Source organism: Schistocerca gregaria, unplaced genomic scaffold (assembly GCF_023897955.1).
Source record: "Schistocerca gregaria isolate iqSchGreg1 unplaced genomic scaffold, iqSchGreg1.2 ptg000214l, whole genome shotgun sequence".
Lineage (NCBI taxonomy): Eukaryota > Metazoa > Arthropoda > Insecta > Orthoptera > Acrididae > Schistocerca > Schistocerca gregaria.
Genome location: NW_026061742.1, coordinates 4,162,090 through 4,179,986, shown reverse-complemented (window position 1 = coordinate 4,179,986; position 17,897 = coordinate 4,162,090). Strand labels below are relative to the sequence as shown.

Here is a 17,897-nt window from a genome sequence, read left to right as displayed (position 1 = left end):
CTTCCTGGCAGATTAAAACTGTGTGCCCGACCGAGACTCGAACTCGGGACCTTTGCCTTTCGCGGGCAAGTGCTCTACCAACTGAGCTACCGAAGCACGACTCACGTCCGGTACTCACAGCTTTACTTCTGCCAGTATCCGTCTCCTACCTTCCAAACTTTACAGAAGCTCTTCTGCGAAACGTGCAGAACTAGCACTCCTGAAAGAAAGGATACTGCGGAGACATGGCTTAGCCACAGCCTGAGGGATGTTTCCAGAATGAGATTTTCACTCTGCAGCGGAGTGTGCGCTGATATGAAACTTCCTGGCAGATTAAAACTGTGTGCCCGACCACTTGCCCGCGAAAGGCAAAGGTCCCGAGTTCGAGTCTCGGTCGGGCACACAGTTTTAATCTGCCAGGAAGTTTCATATCAGCGCACACTCCGCTGCAGAGTGAAAATCTCATTCTGGAAACATCCCCCAGGCTGTGGCTAAGCCATGTCTCCGCAGTATCCTTTCTTTCAGGAGTGCTAGTTCTGCACGTTTCGCAGAAGAGCTTCTGTAAAGTTTGGAAGGTAGGAGACGGATACTGGCAGAAGTAAAGCTGTGAGTACCGGATGTGAGTCGTGCTTCGGTAGCTCAGTTGGTAGAGCACTTGCCCGCGAAAGGCAAAGGTCCCGAGTTCGAGTCTCGGTCGGGCACACAGTTTTAATCTGCCAGGAAGTTTCATATCAGCGCACACTCCGCTGCAGAGTTAAAATCTCATTCTGGAAACATCCCCCAGGCTGTGGCTAAGCCATGTCTCCGCAGTATCCTTTCTTTCAGGAGTGCTAGTTCAGCACGTTTCGCAGAAGAGCTTCTGTAAAGTTTGGAAGGTAGGAGACGGATACTGGCAGAAGTAAAGCTGTGAGTACCGGACGTGAGTCGTGCTTCGGTAGCTCAGTTGGTAGAGCAATTGCCCGCGAAAGGCAAAGGTCCCGAGTTCGAGTCTCGGTCGGGCACACAGTTTTAATCTGCCAGGAAGTTTCATATCAGCGCACACTCCGCTGCAGAGTGAAAATCTCATTCTGGAAACATCCCCCAGGCTGTGGCTAAGCCATGTCTCCGCAGTATCCTTTCTTTCAGGAGTGCTAGTTCTGCACGTTTCGCAGAAGAGCTTCTGTAAAGTTTGGAAGGTAGGAGACGGATACTGGCAGAAGTAAAGCTGTGAGTACCGGACGTGAGTCGTGCTTCGGTAGCTCAGTTGGTAGAGCACTTGCCCGCGAAAGGCAAAGGTCCCGAGTTCGAGTCTCGGTCGGGCACACAGTTTTAATCTGCCAGGAAGTTTCATATCAGCGCACACTCCGCAGCAGAGTGAAAATCTCATTCTGGATACTTAAAAGTTGATTAAGTCTCTTCGGTAAATTGATTCCTTAGGATGGATAGGATGTGTGACTGCTGTGTACGGACGCTGGCCACTCTTCGCGAACAGCTGAGCGTGTTGATGGCCGCGGTCAGCCATCTTCAGGCTGCTGCCTCGGAGTGTAGCGGCAGTGGGGAGTCTGGTGCGTCGCATGGTGCACCTCAGGTGTTAGATGCTTCACCCACTGTCCCTGCTGTCGAGACATCTTCGCGGGTACCGGGCACAGTTGGGCCAATGTGGAGGCTGGCCGTGTGGCATCGCCTGCTCTGCCTGTGAATGGACATGTGGCTGCTCCTTCAGCAAGGTCCGAGCAGGCACACGGGGGGAGGAGTTTATTAGTTATTGGGAGCTCCAACGTTAGGCTGGTGATGGAGCCCCTTAGGGAAATAGCGGAAAGGTCGGGGAAGAAGGCCAGTGTTCACTCTGTCTGCTTGCCGGGGGGTCTCATTCGAGATGTGGAGGGGGCCCTACTGGCGGCGATAGAGAGCACTGGGTGCACCCGACTGCAAATTGTTGCTGATGTCGGCACCAATGACTCCTGCCGTCTGGGTTCAGAGGTCATCCTCATTTCGTACAGGCGGTTGGCGGATTTTATGAAGGCAGAAAGCCTCGCTCGCGGGGTGGAATCAGAGCTAACTATTTGTAGTATCGTTCCCAGAACCGATCGCGGTCCTCTGGTTTGGAGCCGAGTGGAAGGCTTAAACCAGAGGCTCAGAAGATTCTTCGGAGAGCTGGGGTGCAAATTTCTCGACCTCCGCAATAGGGTGCAGAAATGTAGGGTCCCCCTGAATAGGTCAGGCATGCACTACACGCCGGAAGCGGCTACGAGGGTAGCGGAGTACGTGTGGAGTGCACATGGGGTATTTTTTAGGTTAGAGAATTCCCTCCCTAGACCCGACAAGACGCCTCCTGAGACGCGGCAAGGCAGGAGTAGGCAAAATGCAACAGGGAATAACAATATTAATGTGCTAATAGTAAACTGACTACGAGACAAGAAAAAATGTATTCATAGGTGAAAGCTCAAAGCTACGGGTAAAATGTCCCTAGGCTTATCGTCTCAAAGAAGAGATGGCACAGAGAAACAAGTGGGCATGTCTTACATAGCAAGCAGCCATTTAAACCGACATTTAGGACCTTCAAATAAGGATTTGGACTAAAATACTTTCATATTCGCACTAAGTGTAAATAAAACTGGTACAATCACCAATAAACAAAATTATTTTCATTGTTTTCGGGGTTCCTTTTGCCTTTCGGAATAAATATATTGCGAATCAGTAGTTAACATGCCTGGTTCCCCAAACAGGAGACGACTAGAAACTTCCGAAATGTGGTGGTGTAGAAGAATGCTAAAAAAGCTTTGATCGAATAGCTGAAGGGGAGATACGAAATCAGATTAGGGAGCAGAGAAATTAATGGCACAAATTGACAAAAAGAAGCGATCGTGGGTAAATGTCATATTTCGATTCCACCCATCCACTGTGACCCATGACGTTCTGCATGACGTTGATTAGTTGCATTTCGAAGGATACCAGTGGCCTTATTAAATGTTAACTGTGATTGCCTTCGTTTCTAGAACAATTTATAATGTTCGTTAACTATGATTTTTTTTCGGAATATATCGTGATGAACTCTGGGAGGAACCACTGAACACAGCTTAAATTGTCGTTGAAGAAACGAGTAGTGATTGTATTTTTATCTTTCTTATCCGACACGTTGGGGTATCCAAGGTATAATGGGGTACACAGTTGAAAACTTTGATTAAATGTACAAAATTGATAAATAAGAGAGCTACAAATTTTTATATTAACACATTATGATGTATTAATCAGAAAAATACAAGAACATTGCCATAAAATAAAACAACAATATTTTCTGACTCAAAAACAGAAATTTATATCATTTGCACGCGGTAGAATGGGGTGGTAAATACAAGTGATTACAAAAACGTATAAAATTATCGGAAATGCAGAAAATATTGGCTTGCTCGGAATTTTTTTTAGTTCAAAGTGAGTATTAATGTCAAACTACAGTTTTCATGTATCGTATCCTTTTCTTGAGGCTGTTTACAAAATTCACACACGGGGAGACACTCATCATCTTCGCTATCTATTCCTGCACAAGAATCGTGTGTCCATTTTTTGCACGTGGAACAAGCTACCCAACCTCCAACTGATTTTGAATATAACCCACCACAATATACACATTGACAGTCAGAACTTTCCTCGTAATCACTCTCGTTAGTATTGTATTCTCTCTCCTTTTTTCCATTTACCTTCAGATTCTTTCTCTCTTTTTTGAGTTCTTAACTTTATTCTCTTTCGCAAAAAGTTTTCTGTTTGCTCTTTCTTCTTTGTCAAAGTTCTTTTTTCTGTTTCTCCCATTAATGACTTTTAACTCTTTTTTTGTACGGCGAATCAGTTAAAACAACGTTCTTCCCCATTTTCAGTCTCGCTCTTTTCTTGCTTTCGTTAACTTTTGACAAGAAAATCAGAATCTCAGGTGAAATATGAAATGAGGAGGTTGTGTTGTCAGTTGTCATCCAAGAGCACCCAAGATTAGAACAATTAGCCCCAATAACTTTGTTATTCTTAGGCGGCAGTTCATTGTAACAAATAGCTGAAACCTCGTCCGCTTGATTATCCAGCCCGTTTGAGTCGTCTTTTTCAGCTGGTGTGCTAGGTGGAGGCAATTACAATTGTTCAGATATAATAACCCCTTTATCTGACGGCCTATCACGTCCGCTGTCAGTTGTGTGTGCCGGGAGGAAGTGTGCGTCGTGAATATGGATGGGTCCGTGGGCCATATTGCAGTAGCTTCGAAACCTTTAATAGCGGTTTTCATTTTTGCGCTTTAGACGAAAGCTGAACCAAAAAGCGTTGAAATTTGAAAGACAGTTACGACTTTCCCTGCGTGGCTTCGCAGCCATTTTCGAAGCTGATCACTATAACGAGGATTTATAAAACAAACATCAAGCGGCTGAAGTCTGTGAGAGCAATGTGGTGGTGAAGAAACGCCACTCTCCCTCGCGTTGTCCATAACGTCATTGTTCGTGGTATGAGCTGAGTGGCCATCTGATATAAGGAGAACTGGGACGTGCTTTGATGCCTTAGAAAATACCACAAATTGTGGAAACCATACAAAGAATGACTCTGTGGCCATCCATGCGGTGCTGTGGACCTCAGCGCAACCTCCTGCTGCCAGTCCTAACTCAAATTCTTTCTGCTTCTTCTTTCGTGGAAAAATAATCGTAGGAGGAATGTCAGCTCCGCTTGCTGAAGTACTAATGAGGCTGGTTGCAGTTTCGCCCCTTTTTGCAGAGGTTAACGATCGCACTGGACGGTTCCCTTTGCAAGCTGCGATGTTCGATTGGTTTTTAGCATTAACCGAGACGCCTGTTCCATCACAATTAGTTATTTGAGAAGTCATTAGTTTGTGATTGTCAGTTACATTTGTTAGCAACGAAAAAAACCTATCGACAGCTACTTTGTTAAAATCAATGATTATTGTACTAGATTCTGCTTCGGGCTTGCGAACAAATCCGAATTTGCTTCTTCATTGTTTCATGATGTAATAAAGATTTCTATTTGTTTTGCTCGAAATTTTCGAAAAGGTATCTGGGGAACGTGCAAAAATTGAAATGGCAAAACTGTGCACCTGCCGAAATACGAGTGCGTATACTCATTTGAAAAAATGTTCCTAAACTGCTTCTGATACGCTAGAGGTTACCGCACAGTAAACAGCAATTGTAGTTGACCGTTTGCCTGCACCGTATAGAGTACGGCCAATAAAATATTTTTGTAGGGAGGACACATCATCTCATCCTGAATGAAGAGTTCATCTATAAGTGTAAATGTAACCACTTGTGCCAGAGGGAGTGTGTTGGTAGCCTTACTGTTCATGTTGTATATTAACATTACAGATAATATAAGTAAGCTCACATATTTCGAAAATGATGCAGTTATCGACATAGAGGTAACAAAGTCCGTGTGAAGCGATATACACATACAGGGGATAATAAAAATGTGACCACCTATACTTGCATCTACATGGATACTCTGCAAATCACATTTAAGTGCCTGGCAGATTGTTCATCGAACCACCTTCACAAGTCTCTATTATTCCAATCTCGCATAGCACCCGGAAAGAATGATCACCTGTGTCTTTCCATACGAGCTCTGACTTCCCTTATTTTATCGTTGTGGTCGTTTCTCCCTACGTAGGTCGGTGTCAACAAAATATTTTCGCATTCGGAGGAAAAAGTTGGTGATTGGAATTTCGTGAGAAGATTCCGTCGCAAAGAAAAACGCTTTTCTTTTAATGATGTCCAGCCAAAATCCTGTATCATTTGTGTGACACACTCTCTCATATTTCGCGATAATAGGAGGACGTGCTGCCTTTCATTGGACTTTTTAGATCTACTCCGTCAGTCCTATCTTGTAAGGATCCCACATTTCCCAGCAGTATTCTAAAAGAGGACGGACAAGCGTAGTGTAGGCAGTGTCCTTTCTAGGTCTGTTACGTTTTCTAAGTGTTGTGCCAATAAAACGCAGTCTTTGGTTAGCCTTAACCGCAACATTTTCTATGTGTTCTTTCCAATTTAAGTTGTTCGTTATTGTATAATAATAATGGCGTGTGACGAGGGCCTCCCATCGGGTAGACCGTTCGCCTGGTGCAAGTCTTTCGATTTGACGCCACTTCGGCGACTTGCGCGTCGATGGGGATGAAATGATGATTAGTACAACACAACACCCAGTCCCTGGGCGAAGAAAATCTCCGACCCAGCCGGGAATCGAAGGAATCTTAGGATTGACAGTCTGTCGTGCTGACCACTCAGCTACCGGGGGCGGACGTTAGTTATTGTAATACCTTGTTATTTAGTTGACTTTACGGCTTTTAGATTAGACTGCAACTTCTCTCATAGTGATTAGTCCATTCTGCTTCACCAGCAATATTGCGGGATCAGTAACGACCTGATTTGTTGATATTGCGGGCGTACCTTAACTGGCTTCTGTCTTCATTGATTAGCGGCTACCTTTGAAATGGTTGTACCACTCCTTTAGCCCTGCAGTACCCATTACTTTGTCCACAAACACACGATGGTTTCAACTTGAGAATCGCCAAGCTTGGAGCCAAATGTGATGTAAAGACGTCATTTTGCTCAGAATACTAAATCCAACGTGTACGACTTGCAAGTGTTCCGAAGTAGTGGAGAAAATCAGGTATGTGTGCTAAATATGCCTGAAAACATGAGCCCATGCGCACCCTGATACCATTGTTGATTTCAACAATTAAAAAAGGTCGGATATTTTTTGAACAGCTCATGTATATAAGCCATCGCCAGTGATGTCGAAAGAGCAAGATACCCCTAACTACGCCAGTTGATTAGGTAGTTCGAATGGAGCGGTCTATTGTCTGACGTATCTCCATAACAGCTCCGAACCGAATACCCCAAAGTTCGACAAATGGTTCAAATGGCTCTGAGCACTATGGGTCTTAACATCTATGGTCATCAGTCTCCTAGAACTTAGAACTACGTAAACATAACTAACCTAAGGACATCACACAACACCCAGCCATCACGAGGCAGACAAAATCCCTGACCCCGCCGTGAATCGAACCCGGGAACCCAGACGCGGAAAGCGAGAACGCTACCTTCACGTCAGGAATCAAGCTGAGCTCAGAAGGGCGCAAGTCCGGGTCTGTCTCAGGCCGATACTGATCTTCGGCCTGACGTGGCTGCTTGTCCTGTTCCAGGTGTTGCCCCTCAGTCTGCAAGATCCGAGCAGTCGCAGAGGGTGGTCTTACTGGTAGTTGGGAGCTCCAACGTCAGGCGCGTAATGGGGCAGAGAGGGGAAGAGAGGGGAAGAAAACCAATGTGCAATCCGTGTGCATACCGGGGTGAGTCATTCCAGATGTGAAAAAGGGTCCTTCCGGATGCCATGAAGGGTACAGGTTGCACCCATTTGCAGGTGGTCGCTCATGTCGGCACCAATGATGTGTGTCGCTATGGATCGGAGGAAACCCTCCCTGGCTATCTGATTTGGTGAAGACTGCCAGTCTCGCTAGCCGGATGAAAGCAGAGCTCACCGCTCACCATCTGTAGCATCGTCGACAGGACTGACTGCGGGCCTTTGGTAAAGAGCTGAGTAAAGGGTCTGAATCAGAGGCTGAGATTGTTCTGCGACCGTGTGGGCTGCAGATTCCTCGACTTGAGCCATAGGGTGGTGGGGTTTCGGGTTCCGCTGGATAGGTCAGGAGTCCACTACACGCAACAAGCGGCTACACGGGTAGCAGGGGTTGTGTGGCGTGAGCTGGGCAGTTTTTTAGGTTAGATGGCATTGGGCAAGTACAGAAAGGGCGGCAGCTTCAACGAGTTCGGGGCAAAGCAGGACATGCGGGGACCAAGCAGCAATCGGTATTGTAATGGTAAACTGTCGAAGCTGCGTTGGTAAAGTACCGGAACTTCAAGCGCTGATAGAAAGTACCGAAGCTGAAATCGTTATAGGTACAGAAAGCTGGCTGAAACCAGAGAGAAATTCTGCCGAAATTTTTACAAAGGTACAGACAGGTAGAAATGATAGATTGCATGCAACCGGTGGTGGAGAGTTAGTCGCTGTTAGTAGAAGTTTATCCTGTAGTTAAGTAGAAGTGGATAGTTCCTGTGAATTATTATGGGTGGAGGTTACACGCAACAGCCGAGCTAGGTTAATAATTGGCTCCTTTTACTGACCTCCCGACCCAGCTGCATTAGTGGCAGAACAACTGAGAGAAAATTTGGAATACATTTCAAATCAATTTTCTCAGCATGTTATAGTCTTAGGTAGAGATTTCAATTTACCAGATATAGACTGGGACACTCAGATGTTTAGGATGGGTCGTAGGGACAGAGCGTCGAGTGACAATATACTGAGTGCGCTATCCGAAAATTACCTCAGGCAATTAAACAGAGAACCGACTCGTGGAGATAACATCTTGGACCTACTGATAACAAACAGACCCGAACTTTTCGACTCTGTATGTGCAGAACAGGGATTAGTGATCATAAGGCTGTTGCAACATCCCTGAATATGGAAGTTAATAGGAATATAAAAAGAGGGAGGAAGGCTTACGTGTTTAGCAAGGGTAATAGAAGGCAGATTTCAGTCTACCTAACAGATCAAAACGAAAATTTCTGTTCTGACACTGACAATGTTCAGTATTTATGGAAAAAGTTCAAGGCAATCGTAAAATGCGTTTTATACAGGTACGTGTAGAGTAAAACTGTGAGGGACGGGATAAACCCACCGTGGTTCAACAACAAAGTTAGGAAACTACTGCGAAAGCAAAGACAGCTTCACTCCAAGTATAAACGCAGCCAAAACCTCTCAGACAAACAGAAGCTAAACGATGTCAAACTTAGCGTAAGGAGGGCTATGCGTGAAGCGTTCAGTGAATTCGAAAGTAAAATTCTATGTACCGACTTGACAGAATATCCTAGAAAGTTCTGGTCTCACGTTAAATCAGTAAGTGGTTGGAAACAGCATGTCCAGACACTCCGGGGTGATGATGGCATTGAAACAGAGGATGACAGGCGTAAAGCTGAAATACTAAACACATTTTTCCAAAGATGTTTCATAGAGGAAGACCGCACTGCAGTTCCTTCTCTAAATCCTAGCACAAACGAGAAAATGGCTGACATCGAAATAAGTGTCCAAGGAGTAGAAAAGCAACTGGAATCACTCAACAGAGGAAAGTCCACTGAACGTGACGGGGTACCAATTCGATTCTACACAGTACGCGAAAGAACTTGCCCTCCCTTTTAACAGCCGTGTACCGCAAGTCTCTAGGGGAACGGAAGGCTCCAAATGATTGGAAAAGAGCACAGGTAGTCCGAGTCTTCAAGAAGGGTCGTAGAGCAGATGCGCAAAACTATAGACCTATATCTCTGACGTCGATCTGTTGTAGAATTTTAGAACATGTTTTTTGCTCGAGTATCATGTAGTTTTTGGAAACCCAGAATCTACTCTGTAGGAATCAACATGGATTCCGGAAACATCCATCGTGTGAGACCCAACTCACTTTATTTGTTCATGAGACCCAGAAAATATTAGATACAGGCTCCCAGGTAGATGCTATTTTTCTCGACTTCCGGAAGGCGTTCGATACAGTTCCGCACTGTCGCCTGATAAATAAAGTAAGAGCCCACGGAATATCAGATCAGCTCTCTGGTTGGATTGAAGAGTTTTAACAAACAGAACACAGCATGTTGTTATCACTGGAGAGACGTCTACAGACGTTAAAATAATCTCTGGCGTGCCACAGGGGAGTGTTATGGGACCATTACTTTTCACAATATATATAAATGAGGTAGTAGATAGTGTCGGAAGTTCCATGCGGTTTTTCGCGGATGATTCTGTAGCATACACAGAAGTTGCAGCATTAGAAAATTGTAGCGAAATGCCGGAAGATCTGCAGCGGATAGGCCATTGGTGCAGGGAGTGGAAACTGACCCTTAACATATACAAATGTAATGTATTGCGAATACATAGAAAGAAGGATCCTTTATTGTATGATTATATGATAGCGGATCAAACACTGGTAGCAGTTACTTCTGTAAAATATCTCGGAGTATGCGTGCGGAACGATTTGAAGTGGAATGATCATATAAAATTAACTGTTGGTAAGGCGCGTACCACGTTGAGATCCATTGGGAGAGTCCTTAGAAACTGTAGTTCATCAACAAAGGAGGTGGCTTAAAAAACACTCGTTCGACCTATACTTGAGTATTGCTCATCAGTGTGGGATCCGTACCAGATCGGGTTTGCGGAGGAGATAGAGAAGATTCAAAGAAGAGCGGCGCGTTTCGTCACAGGGTTATTTGGTAACCGTGATAGCGTTACGGAGATGTTTGACAAACTCAAGTGCCAGACTCTGCAAGAGAGCCGCTCTTCATCGCGGTGTAGCTTGCTCGCCAGATTTCGAGAGGGTGCGTTTCTGGATGAGGTATCGAATATATTGCTTCCCCCTACTTATACCTCCCGAGGAGTTCACGAATGTAAAATTAGAGAGATTAGAGAGCGCACGGAGGCTTTCAGACAGTCTTTCCTCCCGCGAACCATACGCGACTGGAACAGGAAAGGGAGGTAATGACAGTGGCACGTAAAGTGCCTTCCGCCACACACCTTTGGGTGGCTTGCGGAGTATAAATATAGATGTAGATGAGTGTGGTGCGTGATGCGGCGCTCCCCATCCCTATATACCGATCAAATCAGTCACGACTTGAACCGAGCGTGCCCGAACATTGTCCTACAAAATGATGGCCGCCTCCTGCAGAAACCGACGCCGCTTCTTTCTCTCAGTTGCTTTTCTACTTTGTAACACAGTCTGTTTCGTTTTAGAGTCCAAACAGCTTAACAGATATTGTTCAAATTTGTCATGGAGACAGTTTGAACCCTTAGAAAGAACATAGCCCACTTTAAAAAGCAAGAAATTTTTTTTTGCATCAGTGAACGTAAACTACATTAAAACTTACTTATTTTGGTTGTATAACTTAAGAATTCTATAATGTATAAGTACTTCAGTAGTCGCCGCGCGGGATAGTCTCTCAAACGAAATTGCTCCCACGTCCGAGGCCTTTGAATATCACGTCTTCCATTCCGCTTGTAGTTCAGAATATTTTGGGGAAGTCTGGGACGTAGCATTCTCACCAGTCTTCACGATATTTTTGAATTTTTTAGTTTCTTTTGAAAATACTTAATTTTTCTCTAGTAACTTCATTCCTAATCATTTCTTGTTGTGCAGCTCTTCGAATTTCGTAGGAACCTCATCTCTGCCGTGTGATTTTTTTTGCTTTTTTTTAAACCATGTTTTCGCTTTCATAGCATAATACAGGAACCGCGACCACGTTATAGAATTTCGGGACAATCTTTTTGTACTTTATTGCCCAATATTCAGATAATAGTGTCACAGACAGCTTAGAATTTGTGTAATTTATTTTAAGTATCAGAGTAAAAATCAGATCTTACAGCGTAGCCTAAATGAAAGATTAAGAGACCAGTTCTAAAGCAGGATTATCCAAAACTAGTTTTAAACTGACTGAGTATTTTCCTCGGAGTGCACTTATTTTCGTTTTATTACTAGAAATTTTAAAGTTGTATTCATTGCATATTTCGTTCAGGTGGTACATAGATCTTTGGAGGTCATTTCGTGAACTTGAATCATGTCATCTACAAACAGAAGCACAATCAGGTATTTCTCATTCGTTATCCCAATTCCTTTGTCTTGTCGTAGTTCCTGCTTTCATTTATGAAGAACGAAGTCAATGTATATACTAAAAATGCTGACTTAATCTGCTCATTTAAATGTATTCCGAACGAGCTGCCGCAGTGGTTATTCCATGGTATGATGATGATGATGATGATGTTTGGTTTTTGGGGCGCTTAACTGCACGGTTATCAGCGCCTGTACAAAGCCCCAACCTTTACACAGTCCAGTTTCGCCACCTTCACGGATGATGATGAAATGATGACACCACAGACACCTACTTCCCGGGCGGAGAAAGCAACCCAGCCGTGAATCGAACCCGGAATCCCACCACCAGCAATGCTAGCTTCTACACGACGAGCTGTCAACTAGTACACTAGACTCGCATTCGGGAGGATGACGTTTAAATCCGCATCCGGCCATCCTGATACGTTTTCCGTAACTTTCCTGAATCGCTCCAAGCAAATGCTGGGATGGTTCCTTTTAAAGGGAACGGCGGACTTCTTTTACCCTTCCCTGACGCAGTGCCAACTCCTGCTCCGTTTCTAATGACCTCAACATCGATGGCCCCCTGTGGGTTCGGGGGTAAGAATAGGCCCACGGTATTCCTGCCTGTCGTAAGAGGCGACTAAAAGGAGTCTCAAACGTTTCGGCCTTATGTGATGGTCCCCTACCGGGTTTGACCTCCATCTTCTAAATTCTTCCGAAGAGCGAGCTGATTGGGGAAGGGCGCCTTACAAGGTGCAATGTGTCCATCGCTCATTACCATCTCTAGCTTGGTTGGTCGTCGTCGCATAGCTGTCCCGCCCACTCACCATCTCTAGGGCGTGGCTTTGTTCTTGGGTGCGGTTTTTGCAGTCTGCTCTGCTGTGTCGCTTTATGCGCCAATGACGATCATGGGCTACATTTCGCCTGAAATCCAGCATGGTAGCCAGTCCGTTGTGGTGGGGCCGCCATGTACCCTGTCGGTTGTAGCCCCCTGACAACACAGGGATCGCTCTACTGATGCCTGCGCCGTTAACTCCCCGCGTATGCCAAGGAGTAGATGCCTGTCTCCTTGGGGCATCGGGACTCCCGGCAATGGCCATCCCGCCAGGTGGTCGTTGCTGAGGCTGGGTGGCGCCCGTGGGGAGGGCCCTTGGTCGGAGTAGGTGGCATCAGGGCGGATGACCCGCGATGAAGCGTGGTACATCATCTCTTGCTGGCGGCCAGCCGCCAGCAGTCTCTAAGCGTTCTCGGCCTCAATACAACGCTCAGGCATATGATCCACAATCGTTCCCCTCCCTGGCCACACCATGGGAGGAACGAAAGGCTACGGTTGGCAGCAAACCTTATTCACCTCGCTATTTAGTCTGTACACGAGTCGATGGGGAATCGTTTATGGCGACCAAGCCTCAGTTTTTTGTCGAGCACTTGGAGGACAAGTTTGGGGAGGTGGAGGGCTTGTCCAAAATGCGCTCTGGGGCAGTATTGATCAAAACGGCATCCTCTGCACAGTCACGGCGGTTACTCGCTTGTGACAAGTTGGGGGATGTTTCCATCACGATCACACCCCATAAGAGTCTCAACATGGTCCAGGGCATTATATTCCATAGGGACCTACTCTTGCAGTCAGACGACGAGCTACGCGCCAATTTAGAACGGCGGGGTGTTCACTTCGTCCGGCGCGTCCATCGGGGTCCGAGGGATAATCAGGTAGCCACCGGTGCCTTCATCTTGGCCTTCGAGGGTGACGTCCTACCCGAAAAGGTCAAGGTGATGGTCTACCGATGTGATGTGAAGCCCTATATCCCTCCCCCGATGAGGTGTTTCAAATGCTGGAAGTTCGGCCACATGTCATCTCGGTGTACTTCCAGCATGACATGCAGAGATTGTGGACGCCCTTCACATCCTAATACTGCATGTGCGCCGCCTCCCATATGTGTGAACTGCGGCGAACACCATTCCCCTTGCTCGCCAGACTGCAAGGTCCTACTGAAAGAACGAAGGATCATGGAATATAAGGCCCTGGACCGCATGACCTATACTGAGGCTAAGCGGAAATACGAGAGGCTACATCCTGTGGCTCTGACCAGCTCCTATGCCACCGCTGCCAAAACAGTAGTTTTGTCATCTGCTGCACCGATTCCACTGAACACTCTGAGCCAGAATACTACACCTGCCCCCTTGATGGTGGGGGGCACTTCCCCATCTGTTGCTCCTGCACCATCTACCTCAGGAGCAACGACCCCCCAACCATCGGGGACACAAGTCCCCAACTCTAAGCCGGAGAAGCGTCCGACTTCTTCGGCGACTCTCTCTCGCAAGGGATCCCTCGGGTCCCTCCCTTCCCAGGTTTCCACCTCTGGGAAGGGTGACGTCAGCCAATGGCTGAAAAGCAGGCCAGCGGCTGGTCGCAGGGCTTCCCGCTCCTCCTCCGTCCCGGAGACTGACTCGGTGGAGCCCTCCCAGCTAGTAAAGCCCAAGGAGCAGAGAGAGAAGACGAAGAAGAAGAAGGCCTCTAAGGCCAAGGAACGCGCGGTGGCATCCACCCCACCGCTCCATACAGGCTCTGCGTCTGGGGATGAGGTGGAGATCCTGGCGTCCGCTGAGGACCTGGATCTCGCCATACCCTCAGACGCCAAGGACGCCGATTGTACTGGTCCTCGATCGGTGACAGCAGGTGACCCTGTGACGTGATCTGCCTCCTCGGTCCCTTCACGCCTATTTCGCCCATGGACAAAGTGATTCTCCAGTGGAACTGCAGCGGTTTTTTCCACCACCTTGCTGAGCTCCGCCAACTCGTCAGCAGTCACCCTTTCTTCTGCATTGCCCTCCAGGAAACGTGGTTTCCGGCAATGCGGACCCCTGCCCTATGAGGGTATCGGGGTTATTATAAGAACCGGGCAGCTTATGAGAGGGTGTCTGGTGGAGTCTGCGTCTACGTCCTTAACTCTATCTACAGCGAGTGTGTGCCTCTTCATACACCCTTAGAGGCTGTCGCTGTAAGGATGTGGACGCCTCAGCCTATTACTGTCTGCAGTTTGTACCTTCCGCCGGATGGTGATGTCTCTCGTCATGTGTTGGCTGCATTGATAGGACAACTGCCGCCTCCCTTTGTGTTGCTGGGCGACTTTAACGCCCATAACCCCTTGTGGGGTAGCGCCGCGATTACTGGCCGGGGCAGAGATGTCGAGACTCTTCTGTCACAGCTTGACCTCTGCCTTTTAAACACGGGAGAGGCGACCCACTTTAGTGCGGTCCATGGCTCGTTTTCGGCCATTGACCTTTCTATTTGCAGCCCCGGACTTTCACCACCCATCCACTGGAGGGTCCATGACGACTTATGTGGTAGTGACCATTTCCCCATCTTTCTGTCACTGCCACAGCGTCACTCTTCTGAACGCCCCTCCAGATGGGCTCTGAATAAGGCTGATTGGGACTTATTTACATCTGTCGCAGTGATCGCACCTCCTTCCACTGATCCGATTGATGCGGTGGTTCAGTCGGTCACCACCAGCATCGTTTCTGCGGCGGCATCTGCGATTCCCTGTACATCCGGGTCACCTCGGCGGAGGACTGTGCCGTGGTGGTCGCCCGAGATCGCAGAGGCGATTCGAGATCGCCGGCGGGCTCTTCAGCGCCATAAGCGGCACCCGTCGTTGGAGACCCTCATTGCTTTTAAACAGTTCCGCGCCCGAGCCCGACGCCTTATTCGCCAACGGAAGCAGGAGTGTTGGGAACGTTATGTTTCCACCATTGGCGTCCGTACCTCTGCATCGCAGGTTTGGGCCCAGATTCGGCGACTCCAAGGCTATCGGCCACCTGTCTCTGTCCCTGGGCTTTCGCTGAATGGAGCAGTGTGCACCGACTCCGACACGATTGCGGACCGGTTAGCAGAGCATTTTGCTCAGTGTTCCGCGTCAACGAACTACCCGTTGGCCTTCCGCTCCCGGAAAGAGCGGTTGGAAAGTCGGAGGCTTTCCTTTCACACGCGCCACGCGGAGTCGTACAATGCTCCTTTCAGCGAATGGGAATTCCAGAGCGCACTTTCTGCTTGCCCTGATACGGCTCCTGGACCAGACCGCATTCACAGCCAGATGCTGAAACACCTCTCAGTGCCTTGCCAGCGACGCCTCCTAGATCTTTTCAATCGCGTCTGGGTCGAGGGTGTTTTCCCGTCTCAATGGCGGGAAAGCATAGTCCTCCCCGTATTGAAACCTGGCAAGAACCCGCTGGAGGTGGACAGCTATCGCCCCATAAGCCTCACCAACGTTCCTTGCAAGTTGCTGGAACGTATGGTGAGCCGGAGGTTGAGTTGGCTCCTCGAGTCTCGGGGCCTTCTGGCTCCGTCTCAGGGTGGGTTCCGTAAAGGCCGCTCTGCCGTCGATAATCTGGTCTCCCTGGAGTCTGCCATCCGTACAGCCTTTGCACGCCGCCAACATCTGGTTGCCGTCTTCTTCGACATGCGGAAGGCATACGATACGACTTGGCGCCATCACATCCTGGCCACACTTCATGGGTGGGGCCTTAGGGGCCCGCTCCCGATTTTTATTCAGAATTTTCTTTCGTATCGTTCCTTCCGCGTGCAAGTAGCTGCGTCGCATAGTTCCTCCCGGGTCCAGGAGAACGGGGTCCCACAGGGGTCTGTCCTCAGTGTGTCCCTGTTTTTAATTGCCATCAATGGGCTCCTTGAGGCGGTGGGGTCGTCCGTCGAGGCTTCTTTATATGCGGACGACTTCTGCCTATATTACAGCTCCAGTGGCATCGCCGCTGCTGAACGGCAGCTGCAAGGTGCCATCCGCAAGGCGCAGTCATGGGCTGTAGCGCACGGCTTCCAGTTTTCGGCCGCGAAGACCTGCGTTATGCATTTCTGCCGGCGTCGCACGGTTCACCCTGAGCCGCGCCTTTACCTTGATGGTGAACCTCTTGCTGTGGTCGCGACGCATCGGTTCTTGGGACTGGTGTTCGATACCCGGTTGACTTGGCTGCCCCATATTAGGCAGCTGAAGCAAACATGATGGCGGCACTTAAACGCTCTCCGTTGCTTAAGCCACACCAGGTGGGGTGCCGACCGGTCCACCCTCCTCCACCTATATCAAGCGCTGATCCAGTCCCGCCTTGATTATGGGTGTGTGGCGTACGGTTCTGCCTCGCCTTCAGCATTGCGATTGCTGGATCCCATACACCACTGCAGGATCCGCCTCGCCACGGGGCGTTCCGGACAAGCCCCGTCGACAGCATACTTGTGGAGGCTGGTGTCCCTCCATTGCGGTTCCGGCGTGACCGCCTTCTGGCCGCCTATGCCGCGCACGTTTATAGCATGCCAGGGCATCCAAACTACCGTCTCCTGTTCCCGCGCTCGATCGTCCATGTTCCAGACAGGCGGCCCCGGTCAGGGTGTCCCATTGCGGTTCGCCTCCGGGACCTTCTCCGTGGCCTTGACTTTTTTCCTCTGCCGCCTGTTTTCCGGGCCAATCTCCGTCTGCCCCCGTGGAGTGTGCCCCGACCGTGCCTTCGGCTCGACTTGGCACAGGGTCCGAAGGTCTCAGTGCCTCCGGAGGCCCTCCGCCGCCGCTTTCTTTCCATCCTGGCCGAGTTTCCGAACGCGGTGGTGGCCTACACCGACGGTTCGGTGGTCTCTGGTCACACTGGTTACGCTCTCACTCTACGGGATTATTGTGAGCAACGGTCATTGGCAGCTGGCTCCAGTGTATACACTGCCGAGTTGGTTGCCATCTATCGTGCCCTAGAGTTTCTCCGCTCCCGCTCAGGTGAGTCCTTTGTCATCTGTAGTGACTCCCTGAGCGGTTTACGAGCTCTTGACCAGTGTTTCCCTCGTTCCCGTCTGGTGATGGCCATCCAGGAGTCCCTCCATACTCTCGTCCGTTGCGGCCGCTCTGTCACCTTTGTTTGGTCCCCGGGTCACGTCGGCATCCCGGGTAACGAGCGGGTTGACGAACTGGCGAAACAGGCGGTCAGTTCCCCGGCCATGGAGATCGGTCTTTTAGAGAGTGACGTCCGATCCGTATTGCGGCAGAAGGTCCTTGCTGCTTGGCGTGATGAGTGGCGCACCCTGCCCTCTCCCAACAAACTTCGGGCAGTCAAGGAGACAACCAGTGTGTGGCGCTCCTCCATGCGGGGGTCTCGCAAGGACGCTGTCGTCCTCTGCCGGCTCCGCATAGGACATACCCGGCTCACGCACGCGTATCTCTTGTGCCGTGACGACCCGCCTCTCTGTCGCTGCGGATTGGCCCTGACCGTGGTACACGTCTTACTAGACTGCCCACTTTTA

The 17,897-nt window shown here is 48.8% G+C and overlaps 1 non-coding gene across 1 annotated transcript; it reads left to right on the top strand.

Moving 5' to 3' along the window:
- The first annotated feature begins 906 nt into the window (after positions 1-906).
- On the top strand, positions 907-981 carry Trnas-cga (transfer RNA serine (anticodon CGA)). Its single transcript has one exon. It is a non-coding gene; the product is annotated as a tRNA-Ser (tRNA).
- Positions 982-17,897: the final 16,916 nt, after the last annotated feature.